Below are 7,274 nucleotides of genomic sequence, written 5' to 3'. Positions count from 1 at the left end.
CTTTTTCGTTTTTTAATCTTTCTTTTTTCTGCTTTTATAAAATGTTCAAAGTTAAATGTCGATATGTTCCATGTGCAGTAACGGCTACTTTCTTAGACTAGCTGGCAAAATTCTACTGTAGTACTACTCCTAGTATTGACATTTTAATTTTTAGAGTAAAAAAAAAAAAAAAAAATCTTACCAATTTAACTAGTTTATTTATAAATAATACTTGTTATATCTTATTTAGGAGATACACTTTCTTTTTTAGTCATCGTACATATTACTGATCTACAATCATACCAATATCTATTACTTAGTCTAGACCACAAGTTTCAATAGTCTTTATTTCTTTCTTAAACTCCGTATCTAATCAAATTATATCACATAAATTGGGATGGAGGGAGTAATCCTGTATAATTGGCGTCGCAAAAGACTTGGAGATTTTTTTGGATCTATTTTTAGAAGAAAATATTAAAAGATATCACACAGTTAAACCTTCCATAAATCTATCTGCAACAATAATTTAATTTGAAGTTAAAACTATATGCAATGAACTTTTCACATATCTAATGGTAATTGTAAATTAAATTGGAGTTAAGACTCTGTCTTTATTAAAATGAGATACATCTGGAGTTACATAGTAATGCGTTACAATTATTCATATCAACATAATCAGATTACCTACAGATTACTATGATCACGTGGTACTGAATATTTTTCTTTTTTTGATTATATTATAAAAGGTGATGGGGTGAAAATTAATACTTAGCACTTTTCGATCTCTCTGTTATTGGTGAAATTTCATGTTAGTCATTATTATATTCGATTAGGTGAATATCTTCAATTATTTGAAATATGCACTTTTGATTCATTTATTTGTGAATTATTACAAAATTTTAAAATATTACCGTTCAATCGTTTAATTACTCGTGTGTTATGTTAAAGCTGTATTATTATTCATACTAATATACTTCTAAAAATAGTCTACATATATTACATTTTCTACATAAAGGGACCAAAATTATGTATTTTAATTAGTTAAAGATTACATATATTATAATGATCAAAAATGTATTTATAACGGATCGAAGGATTGAAAGTGCAATTATCCATTTTCATTATCAGACCTTAGTCATCAAATTATAGCTTATGTATGCTCTTTGCCCTACTAAATAGGTAGGCTTTAATTGATTTCATTTTTCACAAAAACTTGAATGTAAATAAGTCATCAGCTATTGTTTGAGTACCCATGTATACACTAAAAAGTTGACATTTAGTATATGAAATGTTGACTAATTTTTTTTTTTTTATTTGACAAAACATACCTACTATTTGTTGCTTTTGGACACGAATACTAACTCCACTCTTGAACTTCTTATACATGCAGAAAATTTTTTAAGTGACTAAACACCGTCCAAATTTGGCATATCTGCCACAATCATGAATTCTTTTTTCTATTTATCTTTTCTATTTTTTTGTATATATTGTTAGGTTTTTGGATTTTCCCTTCCTATGTGGAATTAGATTAATAAAATCCAATTCAATTTGGATCAAGCCAATTTTGCCCAAAATTTCCTCTATATATAGGATCAATTTAGGTCTTATTTTCAGAACACAAGAGTGAATTCATAGCAGCCATATAGAGAGAAAAACGTGAGAAAGAAAGCAGATTTTCGTCGTAAATTTTCTGCTACAACAGTCCGCTTTAAATTATGTTTCCCGATTCGTTAACCGTTGGATCGTGCTGAAATTTGAACTGGGGGTTTTCAACATCTGGTTCTTCGATTTCAACGGTGGAGATCGGATTTTGTGGTCTGTAGCTCCAGTTTTCGAGTACGAACAGTAGCTCGTTTTTGGGGGTTATTTCTCTCTTTCTTTGCTTGGTTGCAGTGCTATCTTTTATGTATTGTTACTCCGTGCTTGGCTTTTTTTGTTGTATCCATTTGGAGAACATTGTTGTTTATAGTGGAGCTTTTGTGGTAGGAGGTCGAAGTGGATGTTCCTCTTCACTTGAAGGGTTTTACCACATAAATTTGGTGTCTCTTCCATTCGATTTATTTTTGCTTGCCTTGCTATTTTATTGTTGGTATAGTTGCTGCCTGGATTTCCATTTGTGCTAGTGTTTACTGTCTTCTCTTGGTTCAAATAGTGTGGGAAGTTTCGACTTGGGTATTTCTTCCGCTGTTACCTTGTCGTGCAATTTGGTTATTGCTTGTTTCTTCCCAACAAAGTGGTATCAGAGCTTGTGGTTGTATTTGGTTGTGTCAATTGTCTATTTGAATGATGGAGGCAAATATGAGCAAGATGGTTTGTTTAAATGGCAGTAATTACCATATTTGGAAAAGCAAGATGAAAGATCTTCTATTTGTCAAGAAATATCATTTACCTGTGTTTGCTTCTAAGAAACCCGAGCCTATTGAAGATGAGGATTGGGAATTTGAGCACTTACAGGTTTGTAGCTATATTAGGCAATGGGTTGAAGATAATGTTCGAAATCATATTGTGAATAAGACAAATGCTAAAAGCTTGTGGGAAAAGCTCGAGACACTTTTATGCTTCGAAGCGGCAATAATAAACATGTTCCTCTTGAAACAATTGATGAATATTAGATACAAAGAGGGCGATCTATTTACGATCATATCAATGATTTTCGGGGTGTCCTTGATCATCGTATGGAATGGGTGTCAAGTTTGAAGACATACGGGGACTTTGGCTTCTTAATACTACGCGGACTCTTGGGAAACTCTTCAGTTTCTTTGACTAGTCGATCCCATTGATGGGGTAACCATGGAATATGCTAAGAGTGGTGTTTTGAATGAAGAGATGAGAAGAAGATCTCAAGTGTCGTCTTCTTCAACTTCACACTCCGATGTTTTGGTTGCGAAGACGAGAGGGAGAAGTAACCCGAGGTCGAATGACGGAGGCAAAAGTAGAAAGTAAGTCAAGATCCCCCGGTATAAGAATCTTCACATGTGACTATTATCACTTGAAAGGGCACATCAAGAAACATTGCTACAAGTTTAAGAGAGACCAGAAAAGGCCAAAGAAAGAAGGCGATAATGAAAATCGTGTTGCTGTTGTTGCTGAAAATGATCTTTTTGTTGCTTGTGGTAAAAATGATATCAATATTGTTTGTGATGAGTCTACCTGGTTTGTGGATTCAGGTGCCACTTATCATGTCACGCCAAAGAAGGAATTATTTTCTTCTTATACTCCGGGTAATTTTGAAAATTTACGAATGGGCAATAATAGTGAGGTTGAGGTACTTGGCATTGGCACAGTTTGCTTGAAAAGTAAGAACGGTTCGAGGTTGGTTCTTAACAATGTCAAGCATGCTCCAGATGTTCGTCTGAATTTAATTTACGAGGAAAGCTTGATGATGAGGGTTATGATCAAACCGTTGGTGGTGGCCAGTGGAAGCTTCTTAAAGGTTCAATGATTGTGGCTCGAGGTAACAAGATATCTGACTTGTAATTATTTCAGGGCTCCATTTGTGGCGACTTAGTAAATTTGGTGGAGAATGATACTTCATTAGAATTATGGCATAGAAGGCTGAGTCATATGAGCGAGAAGGGGATTGATAACTTGGCTAAGAAGAATTTTCTTTCTGGAGTGAAACAAGCAAAGTTAAAGAGATGTGTTCATTGCTTAGCCGGGAAACAGAAAAAAGTCTCCTTTCAGAGTCATTCGCCTTCAAGAAAGCTGGATTTGCTGGAGTTGGTACATTCTGATTTGTGTGGTCCTTTTGAAGTAAGCTCTCGTGGTGGTGCACTTTACTTTGTGACTTTTATTGATGATCACTCTCGCAAACTCTGGGTATTTCCTTTGAAGTCCAAGGATCAAGTACTTGATGTGTTCAAGACTTTTAGGCCTTGGTTGAGAGAGACAAGGAAGAAACTAAAATGCATCCGCTCGTACAATGGTGGTGAATACATTGGTCCCCTTGATAATTATTGTAGACGAGGGGGTATTTGGCATCGAAAACTCCTCCAAAGACTCCTCGGTTAAATGGTTTAGTAGAGAGGATGAACGAACTCTAGTTGAGAGGGTTAGATGTTTGCTTTCGGATGCTAAGCTACCGTATTCATTTTGGGCGAAGTACTTAATCTGTCGCTTATGTTATCAATTTATCTCCCCGTTGCTTTGGATGGTGATGTCCCTGACAGAGTTTGGTTTGGTAAGGATGTCTCTTATGCTCATCTGAGAGTCTTTGGGTGTAAGGTTTTTGTGCATGTTCCTAAGGATGAGAGGTCAAAATTGGAAGTTAAAAGTAGGCTATGTATCTTCATTGGTTATGGTCATGACGAATTTGCTATCGTTTCAATGATCCAGTTGAGAAGAAACTTGTTAGAAGCCGTGATGTTGTGTCCTTTGAAGACCAGACAATTGAAGATTTTGACAAAGCTGGGAAGGTTGATTCTCAGAGCAATGAGAGCTTAGTTGATGTTGATCCAGTTCCTGTGACTATTGCACCTCAAAAAAATCTTCAAAATAATGAAGATCAAGTTGATAATGAAGATAGTGATCATGTTCAGAATGACCTGACATGATGTTGTTGATTCTCCGGTGGATGTGGTTGGCCGGCCAATGATTGCTATTGATGTTCCGAGAGAGTTCTCTCACAAGTTCTATTAGAGAGAAAGTACCTTCATCTCGTTATTCTCCCAATGAGTTTGTACTCTTGACTGATGGGAGAGAACCTGAAAGTTTTGACGAAGCCATAGATAATGAAGAAAAAGAAAGGTGGTTTGATGCTATGCAAGATAAGATTAAATCCTTGCATGATAATCATACATTTGATCTGATTAAGCTTCCTAGAGATAGAAAACTTTGAAAAACAGATGGGTTTTTAGGGTGAAACATGAAGATGGTAACCCAGTTCTACGGTACAAGGCTAGATTGGTTGTCAAGGGCTTTAATCAGAAGAAGGGAGTTGATTTTGATGAAATCGTTTCTCCATTTGTGAAGATGTCGTCTATTCAGGTTGTCCTAGGCTTGGCTGCGAGTCTAGATTTCAGTGTTGCTTGATCGCCGGGATGGCGCTTCTCCACATAGTCGAGGGGAGAATTGTTAGGTTTTGGGTTTTCCTTCCATGGAATTAGATTAATAAAACCCAATTCAATTTGGACCAAGCCAATTTTGCCCAAAATTTCCTCTATATATAGAATCAATTTAGGTCTTATTTTCAGAATACAAGAGTGAATTCATCGCAGCCATATAGAGAGAGAAAAACGTGAGAGAGAAAGCGATTTTCGTGCGAAATTTTCTCACTTCAAGGTCCGCTTTAAATTACGTTTCCCTATTCGTTATCCGTTGGATCGTGCTGAAATATGAACTGGCTGTTCTCAACATCTGGTTCTTCGATTTCAACGGTGGAGATTGGATTTTGTGGTATGTAGCTCCAGTTTTCGAGTACGAACAGTAGCTCATTTTGGGGGTGATTTCTCTCCTTTCTTCGCTAGTTTTGATCTTTATCTTTTATGTATTGTTCTCCATGCTTAGCTTTATTGTCGTAGCCATTCGAGAACATTGTTGTAACTCTTGTTGTTTATAGTGGAGTTTTTGTGCAGTCGGAGGTCCTGGATGTTCCTCTTCACCTTGAAGGGTTTTACCACGTAAATTTGGTGTCTCTTCCATTCGATTTATTTTTGCTTGCCTTGCTATTTAATTGTTGGTATAAATTACTTTTGATTTCCATTTGTGCTAGTGTTCTTGTCTTCTCTTGGTTCAAATAGTGTGGGAAGTTTCGTTTGGGTATTTCTTTATTTATTCATCGTCGTGTGATTTGGTTATTGCTTGTTTCTTCCCGACATATATATATGACTGAATGAATAATGAGATAAGGTAGATATGAGGGCATGTGGTAGGAAAACTTTTAGGGATGATATATATTTTCTCATTGAACTTGACCCATTTTTTCAGAAAAACACAAAACTTTGCACTCCTCTGTATTTGTTTGAAGTGAAATTAAACGTGAGGAACTAAAAGATCAAAGACTAAAAGGTTAGTTGGAACCATCATCTTCATTTTGACTCTTCTTTGGTTTTACGTTAATTCATACATGATATGTGACATTTACGTACATTCTTGTTATTTGATTATAATTTATTACTCCGTAATTAATATTTTACTATTATTTGCCGTGATTAACTAATAGTATAATTTAGTGTATGCACCGGATGTGTCTCAAGTTTTATTCGAGCGAGGCCCTCTAGCATACTGGAAAAAAAAAAAGAAGGCCCTCTAGCATTTCTTATTACAATTTTACCCTTCAAGATTTAAATAAGATATAAAAAAAACTATTTAGAATTAAGTCTCATTCCAACCCCACTCCCTTAAATTGATTCTTTAAGGTTTTCTATTAGTACCCTTCTTTCTTCTACCTATGTCACCTCTTTGCGTTTAAACTCTAGGAGTAGGGGTCCCTTGATAGGTCTACATTGAACTAATTATATAATTCAACCCTTGATAACCACCATCTTGCTGTATATGTCTTGAAATGCTTTTATTTCATTTGATTCTTTTTTCGAAAATTTCATTTGATTACTGAATTTGAAACTTATTCAGGAGTGGCGCGGAACCATAATATTAGGTACGGGTTTGGACGAACTCTCCATATACTAATAAATTTATTAAATATATATAAGTATTTAACTGCAAACCCAATGAGTTATGGATTTGATAGAATTTTAGAACCCCTAAAATTTCTGTTTGTTTCCCTCTAGAAAGAGGCATTGTTCATTTAATCAATTTCTGTTTGTCTCCCTCTAGAAAATTGTATGTTGTTTATTCAAAAGAAAAAAAGAAAAGAAAAAGAGAAGCAGTCTGGTGTTAATTAAATATTTTGTGCTTTAAATCTATTTTGTAATTATGATTAATTTTTGTGATTTGGGTGAATCTTAATTGGCTGGACTAATTGTTTAAGTTAGTGACGTATGGATATAATTAGGATATCGTTTGGGAACTTATTAAACTAATTAAAAGGTCAAAAGAGACAGGTCATGGGTCATGTGTCCCCCCGGGATCGCCATCAAATCGATGCGATAATTGTCTTATGAACATGAAATAAATATGTATACAAATATAGTTTTTGACGTAGACATGGCTTATTTATAATAATATTATCCATGTGGCTTGTTTTATTTATGATTTAGATGGTTTAAGTTCCATTTGTTATCTCAATATATATCTGAATAAGAAATATGCATTAAAATTAAGACGTTCGAATATAAATGCGCATATAAATATTGAGATGTCATATTAAAATTTGAATTAAATAGTTAACATTGTTC

Source organism: Lycium ferocissimum, chromosome 11, assembly GCF_029784015.1.
Source record: "Lycium ferocissimum isolate CSIRO_LF1 chromosome 11, AGI_CSIRO_Lferr_CH_V1, whole genome shotgun sequence".
Lineage (NCBI taxonomy): Eukaryota > Viridiplantae > Streptophyta > Magnoliopsida > Solanales > Solanaceae > Lycium > Lycium ferocissimum.
Note: the sequence above shows the minus strand (reverse complement) of the source record.